The sequence below is a fragment of the Marmota monax genome, unplaced genomic scaffold (genome assembly GCF_021218885.2).
Source record: "Marmota monax isolate L192 unplaced genomic scaffold, Marmota_monax_Labrador192_F-V1.1 WCK01_AAM20220418_F8-fsc00265, whole genome shotgun sequence".
Classification (NCBI taxonomy): Eukaryota; Metazoa; Chordata; class Mammalia; order Rodentia; family Sciuridae; genus Marmota; species Marmota monax.
The window spans coordinates 942446-956264 of NW_026694808.1; the positions used below are offsets into that span (position 1 = coordinate 942446).

General features: G+C 39.5%; 1 long non-coding RNA gene across 2 annotated transcripts in view; it reads left to right on the plus strand.

Annotated features, from left to right (window-relative positions):
* The first annotated feature begins 6959 nt into the window (after nucleotides 1-6959).
* Nucleotides 6960-13819, plus strand: part of LOC124080063 (uncharacterized) — a 108918-nt gene continuing 102058 nt past the window's right edge. For both annotated transcript variants that reach the window (XR_006847570.1, XR_009225070.1), the window contains exons 1-2: nucleotides 6960-7047; nucleotides 7206-7300. This is a non-coding gene — a long non-coding RNA (uncharacterized LOC124080063). The remainder of the gene's footprint in view (nucleotides 7048-7205; nucleotides 7301-13819) is intronic.

Consider the following 13819-nt stretch of genomic DNA (forward strand, 5'->3'; position numbering starts at 1 on the left):
TTGGCAAAGTGGTCCACTACAGATTAACGGTGAAAGGAGCTTTAACAGACTGTGTGAAATCTCTATTAAAGCCGCTGCTTTGAGCACCACGCTCAGCACTTCAGCAACCCCCGTATGCAGCGGCCATCTTCCTGTGGCCTCTATATCTCCTTTAATCTTAAATATTTTCTTAGACTGGGGTTGTTTAGACTCAAGTAAAATCACATGTGAGTCATTAGCTCTTGAGTCCAGGTGGTGCTGTGCCCACCCAGGTTTCTTGTGATCCTTTCCCTGTCCTTCCAGAAAGATTCTGATTATCCAGCTTCTGATTTCCTGAGCATCAGCTTGAATGAGAAAATACCTAAGTGCTTAGGGCATAGAGGGCACAGGCATGGCACCATCTATAGGAGATGTCAGAGATCCTGTAAAGATGTAACTTCGTGACCATACCCACAATCACACAGAACACTCAGCTCTGTGGGGCCACTATTTGATTGACTTCTGCTTGAAGTTGGCATGGATGTATGGCCTATTTGCACTGACTTCAGAAAGATGAATAGCTTGCAATGGGGGTGCATTCAATGCTCTGCCTCTTGTAATTAAGAATCTTTGGAGGGGTAGTATCCCCAGCTTCTACCATCCTTGTTAAAGTTCAAAATCTTAATGCTCTTTTAAGCTAGAGCTTGGGATGTAGGTACCACATACTCCCTGTTTCTCAATAGTCTTTTCAAATAAAGTAAATAAAATTAATACAAACAGCTTCTCTTCTAAAGATAATTTTAGAGACAGAAGCTCATTTCTGGTAACAACAGAAAAAGGAGCACTTTTATTTCCTATCACATGACCTATTCTTTATTCTAGAAACTTAGCCTTCTGTAGGAAATCTTCTATAGGCAGGTCTTAAAGAGAGCCCTGTATTTGTGGCTATCCTAAATTTTTAACTTAGATATTCTAATTGCTTCCTATTGATATATGGAAATGCAGTTGTCTCTCACATATTGAACTTATATCCAGGAACTTTGCTAAATTCTCTAGTTATTTCTAATATATTTCTCTGTAAACTTCTTTGTGTTTTCTATGTAGGCAATTATATGTGAATAGTGACAGTTTTGTTTATTCTTTTCCAATTAGTCTATGTATATTTCTCTCTCTCTCTCTCTCTCTCTTTGCTGAGCTGGGTAGGGTCTCCAAGTCAATACTGAAAAGAAATAAAAAGTCATCCTTGTTTCTGATAGAAAAGTAAATGATATTTCACCATTACAAATGACACATAAGATAGACGACACTTTTTCAGATTAAGGATCTTTCCCTCTCTTTCCACTTTAATGTTTCTCTCATGAAGGAATGTTATTTTTTGAATTCATTTTCTTCATCTATTGAGACCATACATTTAAAAATATTTTAATGTGTTATATTACATGATAACTTATATCATCTCAAACCTAAATTAATGAAGTAAATCAATTCAGTCATTCTGTATTACTTTATAAATTGCAGGATTTAGCTAGTTAATATTTTTGTTAAGAATTTTCTGTCTTTGTTTTTGATCACTCAAGATTCTGATTTATAATTGACCATTCCCATACCAATTTTTGTTTTGATATATGATTCACATGTTTATAAAATATATAGATGTGAAAAATATAAATAGTAATTATGGCTGATTAAATTAAAGGTGATGTTGTTTTATTTGCATGTTTGTATGTATAGATGGAGTGAAAAGAAAATTATTTAAGGGAATAAAACAGAGGTCAGTAAGGGCTTTAGTCAGATGTGTTTTTTTTTTGTTTTGTTTTGTTTTTTCAGGGAGCCCTTGGAGACCTCCCATTGAATCAGGGTTGGAGTTTTCCATGGAGGGGAAAAGTTGAGTACTTATCCTTGCAGCTTTGGCTTTAGCAGCAATTTGCCATTTTAACTGAAACCTATGGTTGGGGTTCGTTCCTGGTGTGTGTTCTTTGCTTGGTAACCATCAGAACAATATCTTTAAAGAGCTGCTTATGCAAGTCTTGCATTTTATTGGCTAAAGTAATGAGGTATAGGAGGTAACTGGCCCAGGGGAAGAAAAATGAGTAAAGGGAGAAATGGAAACTGGGGACCTTCCACTGTGTTTGTTTTAGTCTTTTTCCAATAGATAGATGATTGATAGGTAGAAGTAGGTAGATACAGATAGATATAGAAAGTAAAACACAGACAAAATTAATATAGGAGTTAGTCTTTGCAAACTTCCTTACTTTATACATTATACCCCCTTCCCTGCTCCTCTCGGCACACACACATCTTGCAATGACTTCTGAATGGCACTTCTGTGAAGGTATATGTAGTAAAAAGGGACAAGAAATAAAACTGATAAAGTGTAAAGTGTTTTAATAGATTTTGTTTAAAGGGAAAGAGACAAGGAGAGAGAGCGAGAGAGAAACTATGGGGAGTAGAGGGTGTTGGTATATGGAAATAAAGAGTGGGAAATAAAGTTTAGGGGAACAACTGTCATTACTGTGAATGATTCCAAGAAGGCAGAGACGAGGAGAGAAAATTATAGAATTTTGTGTGTGTGTGTGTGTGCATAAAGATTTAACTTTCTGAGTAAAGATTTGAATTGCTTTTTGTTAGACTGATCTGAACTAACTATGTTTCTTTTAATATGACACCATCTCAAGGCTGGACCACATGGGATCCCAGTTATATTTAGGTTATTCATAAAAAAATTGCCTTGGAAATAGAAGGCTTAAACACAAAGTGTATATATTTACTGGTTTTTCTTTTCTTGCCTGGAACATTATGCAGATATTAGACTATGGTATAAGGAGACAAGGAAAGACAAATCTCACTGAATTATTCCCATCAGTCATTATCATTAATCAGAGCAGAGCTCTTTAGTACAAATACAAGACAAAAATTTCCCCCTGTACTCCCATAAGTTCTGCAAGAACTTTCCTCTATGGCCCAAACCTCATCAAAACAATTGTTATTCAGTTTTTTAATATCACCACATGCTCAAGGGTTCCTCTTTTACTCAACTCTTCCCTCATACTTTCTTCTCCCTGTAGAAGAAAAGATTCCTAACTTTAAAGTGCTGTGATGAAGGAGAGAAATACATTCAAGGAACAAGCTTTGGAAATACTGACAAAATAAAGGATAGGATGGTGTAGCATTCATTGTTGATATCTACTTGAATAAGCTTGGTCCTTGTGCGGTGGCGCATGCCTGTAATCCCAGTGGTTTGGGAGGCTGAGGCAAGAGGACTGCAAGTTCAAAGTCAGCCTCAGCAACTTAGCCAGGCCTTGGCTAAGGACTGGCAACTCAGCAAGACCTTGTCTCTAAATAAAATATTTTTAAAAGGTCTGGGGATGTGGCTCAGTGGTTAAACGCCCCAGGCTCAATTCCTGGTATAAAAACAACAAACAAACAAACAAACATCCCAAAGAATTACCTTGGTCCTTTACATTCCATTGCACACCCACATCCCACTGCAAAGATCTCCAAAACTCCATGTGAAGGCTTTCTCTTGGCCCATAGGGAGGGTCAGAAGAGTTGGGCACTTAATGACTCTGGGAACAGACCACAGTCCAGTGATAAACCAGGTTATTGGGCAAACACCCCAGTTTTTTTGTTTGTTTGTTTCTTGCTAGAGAACTAAAAAGTTCTATATCCTATTGGAGTCCTCACTGGGGCTGAGCCTCTATTGCCCTAATGGTAATTTACTTGGTAATACGTCTTTTACTGGTTTCCTTCCTTCCACTCTTCCATTGTCCTTAGTTCCTTCCCAGGGCTTCCTGGGACTACCTTTTCATTTAAAACTGTTTGCACTGATCTTCTTGTCTTAGGGTGTACTTCTGGGGTATTGTTCATGAGACAGGTAAATATGGAGGGCATTTGAAAGAGGATTAAGAACATTGAAGATAAACTTCTCCCACATCTTTATTCTGCCTCAGTTCTGATTCTCCCCTCCTCCCAAATTCTTTTCCTGTGGTGAATTTCTGCAAAAAAACAGTATTGTTCTGTCTAAGCAAGCTGGGAAAAAGAAAGAACCCAAAAGAATAACTACATGATAAGCATCTAATGGATGGGATATCACATTTAAAAAGACAAAGACTGAGAGGGAAGTTTGTGCTTTCTATAGTACTCTGAGAACAAAAAATCCATTTCTAATTGATTTCTTTCTTATTCTACTTGCTCCCTCACTTCATAAATCCAGGCGACTATCTGCCTCAGGTTTCAGACAGAATGCCCTTGACCAGGATTGTCTTCCAGAATATCTTGACAAGAGATACATTGTTAAAGATTGTATGTAGTGTTCTATATTTATCTTCAGTGTTCCAATACTTTGTCAGAGAATCTTCTAGATTATGTCTATCACTAGACACTCAGAAAACCATTGTAAACCGAGTGTGGTGGTGTACTCCTGTAATCCCAGCGGCTCGGGAGTCTGAGGCAGAAGGATCATGAGTTCAAAGCCAGCCTCAGCAATGGAGAGGCACTTAGCAACCCAGTGAAACCCTGTCTCTACATAAAATACAAAATAGGGCTGGAGATGTGGCTAAGTGGTCGAGTGCCCCTGAGTTCAATCCCCAGTACCTACTCCCCGCCCACACGACAGTTCGTTTCAATATTTTTGCGACCCCAGAGAAAGTAAAGAATGACCCTAGTAATTGCTAGAAAGTGTGGCATGAATAGAATATATTTATATGTATAATTAAAATGATAACCTTTTGAACCACACTGAATTTTGGACGTGTGATTTTTTTAAAGGGCTACATTGAGTTTAAGTTTACCATCCTTGCATCTTTTAAAAAGAGAGAGAGAGGAAATATGTAACCATATTTCAGGGCATGCAAACCACCATTAACTCTGTTGCTGGGTGGGAGTTAAAGTGACAGAATCACAGTCATTGTCCATTTGGGAACTGAGGATATTCACAGATACCCCTTTAGCTCACTCCTCTCTCTACCAGCCCCATGATCATTATCTGTACTCTTCACTTCTTTTTCTGTGTCTTGTTTTTAATAGTGGGCTTGTCTATGGAATGGCTATATCTTCGCTCTATCTATAGATTCTAGTTTGTGCTTTATATGGAGTTGAGTTTTTAAGAATTTTATGGAAGTGGAATGTGGGACTGGGATAAATTTTGGTTTTTATTTGATATTCTTCTATAACATTATACTTTTCAATTTTCTCTGAGTGTATGCATTGTTTTTATAATAAAAATGTTTTTTAAAATAAGACAAATAATTCTTAATGCTCAGAGAATTCAACCTGACTTCATGGAATATTAATGCATGTTTCATACCATGGTGGATAATTCTGAAGATGGCTGCTCTAATTTCTTCTCTTCCTGTACAGCATGCCACTCCGCCTATCAAGAGGAGGAGCATACTTTGCCACCCTCATGACTTACAGTGAATATCATGTTGTTTCAGTTCTGAACCTAGCATTCAAAAAGGCTGGCAAATTTTGCTTTTGCTCAGGGGAACCCAAAGCCATAGGAGAAATATAACTAATTTGAGACCACTTGCTGTGGGAAAGCCCAAATTATTTACATGCAGAGGCTAATGGCAAGATGTTTTAGTTTCCTGTGACTTCTTTAACAAATTTCCACATATTTTGTGGCTTAAAGTGACAGAAATTTATTTTCTCCTGGTCTGGAGGCCAGAAGTCTGAAATCAAGATGTTGGCAGAGTCACACTTTCCTCTGGATACCCCATAGGAGACACTGTTTCGTGCCTCTTCTAGCTTCTGCTAGCATTCCTTGGTCACACTACTGGAAACTCTGCCTGTCTTCACATCTCCTTCTCCGCTATGCTTGACTCTGGGTGAAAACTCTTTTCTGCTTTTCTCTTACATGGGAACTTGTGATTGTATTAGGAGCCCACTGGGGTAATTGAGGATAAACACATGATTCTGAACTTAATCACATCTTTTACCATACAAGGTAATAGTACAGATGCTGGTGATTAGGAAGTGAATGAAGTTTGGGGGACTACTTTTTCCAGTCTACCTCAAAAGAGCAATGAGATATCACCATGTGAGCAAAAACTTCTTGGGTCTTCTTAATTCACCTGAACTTTCAGTTGAATGCAGTCTAGGGAGTGACCATCATGGAAAGCAGATGGAGAAAATGAACTTCCTAGTTGAACCCAGTCAACCCTATCTATAATCAGGAGAAATAAATCATCATTTCATCATTCGGGGGCATTTTGCTACACAGGGATAGACAATGGAATCATATACCCATATACTAGACATATTAAATAGAACTGATATTATTTAGACCTTATTAATACATTTCAACTCTGTTCCCACCTTTTGAATTTCTCACCTTTACATTTAATATTAAATTAAAAATGTTATTTTGGTTTTTTTCCTTCCATGTCTGTCTGCTTTTTAGCCTTTTCTTTTCCTCTTAGGCCATGAAGTGGTCAAATAATTCAAAGATTCTTATTCCAGCCCTCTCATCTACTTACAAATCTCTTGGACTCTATTCAAACAACATCAATTCATGGGGTGCACATGGAAATCATTCTGGACTGGATTTGAATCCTATTGGCTATGTGATCTAGGGTAATTTCTTTCTCTGAGCCTCTGTGAAACTTGAACAATGATATCCACTTCAGAGGGGATTGGGCTGGGGTTGAATAAATCTAGGCAATGCTTAACAATGCTTAGCCTTTGATAGGGTCTTAGTAAACATTAATTCTTACTGCTCTCCCTGTCCACTGCTTGTGTTAATGGGAATAAAGTAGTCTTCTTATCCATGCCAGGAAACAGTATGGGTAGAAGGGAGAAAACAATTTGGCTGGAAACAGGAGTTTGAAAATCTCAAGCCAGAGGACACACCAGTAAAAACCAGCCCATACATAGAATATAAAAACATTGACTCCAGGTGATTCCCATAACCCCTTAGATTATGGGCACATTCTTCAACTTTTGCCTAGCGTTTGTTTTTGAGATACAAGTAGTACTTTGTACCTCCCTCATTTGTCTCCCCTTCCTGAACCTCTCCCTCTTGGATTTGTTCTCAGTCTTCTGTAAAGTGGAAGGGAATAAGAAGTCAGCCCTCTTGTATGGAAGAATGTAATTTTTTTTTTGCTTCCCAGAGCTGGGGTTGGAGGTTTAAAAACCAGAATAAATGCTGGGAAGACATAATCCTCTTTAAGAATGATAGTTTCTGCATTACTTAGTTTTGTCGGAATGAAGGGAGATTCTAACAAAAGATCTGTTGACTCTTTCAGGGTACATCTGACAACAATGACCTGTGACACTTGCCCTTTAAGATGAGGAGCCTTGTGCTGCGTCTCCAGTGAGATTCTGCCCAGAAAAGTCACAAGTAAGTGAACAAACTCTTATACTGACCAGAAATGAAGCACAACACTCCATATTCCTAAATATTTTGGGGGGACCCAAACAAAAATTGTAATCCTTCTCTGTAGTGGGAGATTCTGTGAAGAACTGGGTTAGAATCATGGACCCCAAGGCCCCAAACCTATGAAAAGTACAAGTCAGCACTTTCCTATCTGACTTGGGCTCTGGGGCACTTTCTCTGTGGAGAAGTCTGTTACTGTGTTATTTTACTTTTGCTGCTTGCTGCTGTCTTTGTGTGCTGTTCTTCAATACTTTGCTGAACAGAGACAAGTATTCCAAGACCCATAGATGGTAACAAAACTAGGGGCTCATCTAGGATTGGGATCACCAACTCAAAGGTCCCCAACAGTCATGTCAAATGGCTGATGAGACTGGGAAAGTGATCATGGATTGTCCTATACTTCTTTGGTTCTCTAAGGCTGGGGAGACCCCAGCCATGGCTAGCAGGCTGAGTTCCGAGCCTGTTTGAGTGGGTACAGAATAAACAATATACTCCATTGTCCTAGACAACATTGGTACAGTTTCTTTACCTTTTGTGAGAGAGAATGCTATCTTCAGATGTGAGATTCTTTCAGGGTCATTTATGTCCTTCCTGTCATTTTTTCTGAGAGAATTGTCCTTGGCAAGAAGACCAGTCCCAGAGTGAGAGAATTTTCTTTCTTTCTGAGTTACTTAAGTGATCATCTCACTCTGTCTTATAAAAGCATGAAATACATACAAAGAGATTGGGGAGGGGGAAGGAAGAGGCAACTATGATAGTGGCTGATCATCTCTTCCATTTTCCAGAATGCTTTGGGAAGCAAGGACTAACAGGTTTTAACATCGTATTCCTGGGTAAAATTCCTTTTTACTAGGCTTGCAAGTGATCCCCTAAATAAAAAGGTGACAAAAGAATTGTTTACCAGAAGGGTACTGTTATGGTTTGGACATGATTTGTTCCCAAAAGCTAATGTGTGAGTCAATACAAGAAGGTTCAGAGGAGAAATGATTGGGTTGTGAGAGTCTTAACCCAATTGGTGAATTAATCCCCTGATAGGGATTAACTCAGTGGTAACTGAAGTAGTAGGGTGTGGCTGGAGGAGGTGGAAATTGGGGGCATGGCTTTGAGGTATATATTTGTATCTGGCGAGTGGAGTCTCTCTCTTTCTGCTTTCTGATCATCATGTGAGCCACTTCCCACTGCCACACTCTTTCGCCATGATGTTCTTCTGCCTCACCTCCAGCCCTGAGGAATGGAGCTGGCCTTCTATGGTCTAAGACCTCTGAAACCGTGAGTGCTCAAGTAAATTCTTCCTCTTCTACAGTTGTTCTGGTCGGGTCTTTCAGTTGCAGCAGCAAAAAGATGACTAAAACAGATACCCTTCCTAAAATTTTTTTCCTCCTGGTGGCCATCAATCCTTTTGTATCAGATGTACTTTGGAAGATACACATATTCAAGGAATAGAGACACCAAAGATGTCTTAGTTATAAAAAAAAATATATTGAGGTCCTGGACCACCGGCTATGGCTTGTCCCTACCTGGATTTGGTCCTCCTCAGATAGATTTGGGCCAAGACAGTCTATCTAATTTGCAGGCCAGAGCCACCCCTCCATATTTATAAAAGAGTGAAATGGGGACTGGGTGACCCCCATCAAGACTTCTTTTTTCTTTTTGTTTCCAGATGGGATCCAATTCCTCCAAAATCCCATGAGGCTTACCGCTCTCCTGCCTGCTTAAATACTGGGATAAACTAAGCTGCACTCCCAACTAAAATGAAAATCTTTAATTTTCTTTTATACTAAAGACTGGCCTCAGTACTCACTGGGAGATGGAGAACAGTGGCCACCAGAGAGGACTCTGAACTATGGTACCATTCAACTATTAGACCTATTCTGTAAATGGGATGGTAAATGGAGTAAAGTTTCTTATGTACAGTTGTTCTTTTATCTAAGGGATCACCCTGAACTTGCAAAGGATTGTAAACTTGAACTCAGAACTTGTCAGCTGTATGCTGCTCTAAACCAGAAACAAACCCCTGGAAAAGGGATGTCCCTTGCCAAGGAATAATAAGCCTCCATCAGATGAAAAGGAGATCCCTTCTGCTCCTCCCAAAGAGGAAGTTACAGTTCCCAAGCCCACCTTCCCATATTATCCTAGTATAAGAAGGCTCATGACAGAGGAAACATGGAAACATGCCCTTCTTATCCAAAGGCAAGCCTTTCCCATGGTCAAAGTACTCCCAAGAGGCCCCTCACCCAGGGTGTGTTTTCTCTTTGGCAAATGCTGGGAGGAAACTTTGGACCTGAAGTGGTATATGTTCCTTTCTCACTGATTAAACTAAAGGTTATAGAAAAGGACCTGGGTAGTTATACTAAAATGCAAGAACAATATATTCAGACCTTCCAACAGAAATCAAACCTTTATGACTTAGCATGAAAAGATGTTATGCTACTTTTTTTAAAGAGAGAGAGAGAATTTTTTAATATTTATTTTTTGGCGGAAACAACATCCTTGTTTGTATGTGGTGCTGAGGATCAAACCCGGGCCGCATGCATGCCAGGTGAGCGCGCTACCGCTTGAGCCACATCCCCAGCCCCAATGTTATACTACTTTTTAGGAAAAACCCTGACTTCCCTGAAAAGACAAAGGGCCTTAGAAAAGGCTGTTGAAACTAAAAATGATTTCTCCACGTCTCAAAGAGGAAAGGTGACAGTGTAAGGAAAAAGCTGGGACCAGGATGTCTCCTTCACAGAACCACACTGGAATACGGACAGTGACAGGGATGAATGGGACAGGCATCACTTCTTGCAGTGTGTAATAAAAGGACAAATAACATGGAGAATTGTTGGCAGCCATGATAGCAGGTGTTCAGGAATACTCCCTCACCTCCTGCTTCTCTTACAGAAAAGAAGGCCATTTATAAAAGGATTGTCCCCAGAGGTGTTGGCCACCTATTGGACCACCTCCTGACCTTGTCTTCTATGTCAGGAAAATCACTGGAAGGCTAGATGTCCTCAGAACCTGAGGGGATGAGGCTGTTGCCTACCAGTTCCCAGCAATGGATCCCAGGGGCTTTCTTTATGGCTCCTGATCACTGAAGCCCAACTTAAGGAGCCTTGGGTAAGCCTGCTCATGGACAGGCACCAGATAGGCTTTCTTCTCCATATGGGAGCCTGATTCTCAGTCTTGTTCTTCTCTCCTGGACCCTGGTCCCAAGATAGAGTAACCATTCGGGGCACATTGGGCTGACTCCTTGAGCAATATTTTACAAGACCTCTTATTGTTTGTGGTGTGAGTTCCACATCTGATGCTCCTTTCTCATTATGCCAGAGACCACAACCTTTGTTAAAATTCATCTTAAGGATCCTTCCTACTTTCCTTGTCCAAAACAATATCCCTTAAAACATAAAGCTAGGAAGGAACCTGTTATACTGATTTTAAAATGATGGGACTTTTGGTAGAGTGCTCTAGCCCTTATAATACTCCTATATTGGAGACTCTATGGAGCCCCAAGAAATGGAGATTAGTTGAGGATCTTTGTATAATCATGAGACAGTAGTTCCTCTACATTCAGTGGTTCCAAATCCTCTCCTTAACCCAGATTCTCCAGGGAACTACTTATTATACTGTCCTAGACTTAAAGGATGTTTTTTTCTATATTCCTTTGCATTTGAGAAACCAGCTTCTATTCACCTTTGAGAATCCTACTTAGAAGGTTGAACAGGTTACTTGGAGAGTCATTCTCCAAGGATTCAGAGATAGCCCCCATTTTTTAAAAATATTTTTTAAGAGAGAGCGATAGAGAGAGAGATAATTTTTTTTTTAATATTTATTTTTTAGTTTTCAGAGGACACAACATCTTTGTTTGTATGTGGTGCTGAGGATCGAACCCGGGCCACACGCATGCCAGGCGAGCACACTACCGCTTGAGCCACATCCCCAGCCCATGCCCCCATTTTTTGACAAGGTGACCAAGGGATGGCCTGGAAGTCTTAGAGCTATGACTGCAGTGGGACTCCATCTATAAGACACATAAACCCTTGGTTATATTTGCTTCTCATGACATAGGAGAAATCCTAAATTCTAAATGTAGTCTATGGTCATTAGAGAAAAGTATACTCAAATATCAGGCTTTTTTTTGTTAAAGACCTATCAGATTCCCAATCCAACCTCTTTATTACCTGAGACAGAGGAACAAAACTCTCCATTCTTATGAGAAAGTTCTAACAACACTTAATGCTGCCAGACTGTATTTACTTGATCATCTTATACCTCTTACTCTGTACACTGCTGGGAGTTCATTGGTGAGTGATGGATATACAGGGATATGGGTATACAATGGTAACAGATTTTAAGGTTCTTACATTAGGGCAACTTCACATCAATACCAGAGTCCAACTGGCAGAACTAGTTGGTCTCACCTGAGATAAAAGGGTGAACATATATACTGATTCCAAATATGCCTTTCTTATACTTCATGCTCATGCAGCTATCTGGAAAGAGCAATTACTGCTGGCACTCCTGTTAAACATGCCAAGAAAATTCTTCGTCTCCCAGAGGCAATTTCCCTGCCCTCTTATCTAGCAGTTATCCATGTCCCTGGATATCAGAAGGGAGAGGACACAATAGCTAAAGGAAATAAGACTGCAGATGTAGTAGCCAAGGCAGCTGCTTTACAATGAAAGATTTTAAATCTTTCCACCACTTCTACCCTTTGGAAAGAATTAATACTCTTATTTTAATATAAAAATGTTTTCAGGACGGGGCTTAAAAGACAAAACTCCAACAGATCATCTAAAGTTGTAAATTCTGCCAGCAGGTTAATCCTTCCAATAAATGCCTCGGCTCTCCTAGATGCCAGGGGATGGGTTGCCATCCAGGAGTGGACTGGCAGTTAGATTTTACCCATCTGCCTGGAGGACCAAATTTGAAATATTTCCTACTTCTGGTAGATAAATTCAACTGGTGGGAAGAAGCTTTTCCTTGTAAATCTAAAAAGGCTATAGAAGTTGTAAAAATTCTATTGCAGGAAATTATTCCTTGATTTGGTCTCCCTCAGAGTCTTCAGAGTGATAATGGACTTGCCTTTAAGGCAGAAATAACACAAAGCTCAAGCATTAGGAATAAAATTTCATCTTTGTTGCTCATGGAGACCTCAGTCCTCAGGCAAAGCAAAAAAGACAAATGAAGTTCTCAAGAGAAACTTAACCAAACTACTCAAGGAAATCCAGGTCCTCTGGGTTAAACATTTACTATTGGCTCTCATAATACCCCTGAGAAGAAATACCCCTAGCTTAGAAATACCCCTGGCCAGCAGGGTCTAACTCCATTTGAGTTCTTGTATTAAAGACCATTTTTGTCTAATGATTTACTTTCAGATTTTAAGACTTCTCAATTTTTATTCCATGTAACTCAGGTGGCCAAGTTTCAACAGATTCTTAAGTAAATTCAATAAGAACTCCCTGAGGGAGATCATCAAGGGCCGCCTTTCATCTATCCAGGGGATCTTGTCAGTAAAAACTACAGATCCAAATAAGGGAATGCCTTTATCCTGTAATCATGTCCACCTCTTCAGTAGCCCATGAAGCAAGACAAGACTCCTGGATACATCATACCTGCTTTAAGGCTTGGAGACCCCTGTTGAGTCCAACATAACCAAGGCTCTTAAGGACCACTGCATATGTAAACTGAAAAGATCTCAAGTGCCTCTTTAAATGAACTAACTGATATTTTTGATTTTATTCATATTTTAATAAGCAGTGATTTTACTGCTTACTGTTGGGTTAATGGTAACACTCCACAAGACTGGGGCCCTGAACATATGCTATTCTTAGTTCTTAGTTACATAGGTATAGCCACCTTGTTCTGTGAATTAATCTTCATATATACTTAAGTCTATTTCTAAAAAAAACCTCACTGTGACTATGAGTGGTACACAAAAGTATGCTGTAGGAATCTTTCTCCTGGAAACCTGGACTCTGGTACTCACCTGGACTCACAGAATGCCTTTAACTCCACCCGACAGTACTCATATCTCACTTGGTTAGACCACTAAGACTAAGATTTGAGTACAGATAACATCATATACAATAGTAACAAAAAATGTGTCTTTACTCAGTTGACATTTTCTACTTTAAAACAATGTAATTAAAAATAAAGAGCTTGGTGTGAAACTTTGCTTAGTGGAGCTGGAACTGGTTTGGGCATAGTAAACTCAATAGCCCTTGGGAGCTTGGCCAGCAGACTGCATGGTGCTGGACAAGATGGAGCTCAAGCTTTGACAATTACTGATCAATGGCTGCCCATGATGATCATGTCTCACCGACCTTGACTATGATAAGCAATTCCTGACCTACTTAATAATTAATGCTAATTTAAATATAGATACTAATGCTAACATGTTTTTTAACTGGACTTTCTTCTCTCTCTCTCTCTCTCTCTCTCTCTCCACAAACACACACACACATACTTTAATACAGAAAAAAGCATAATATATATATTATA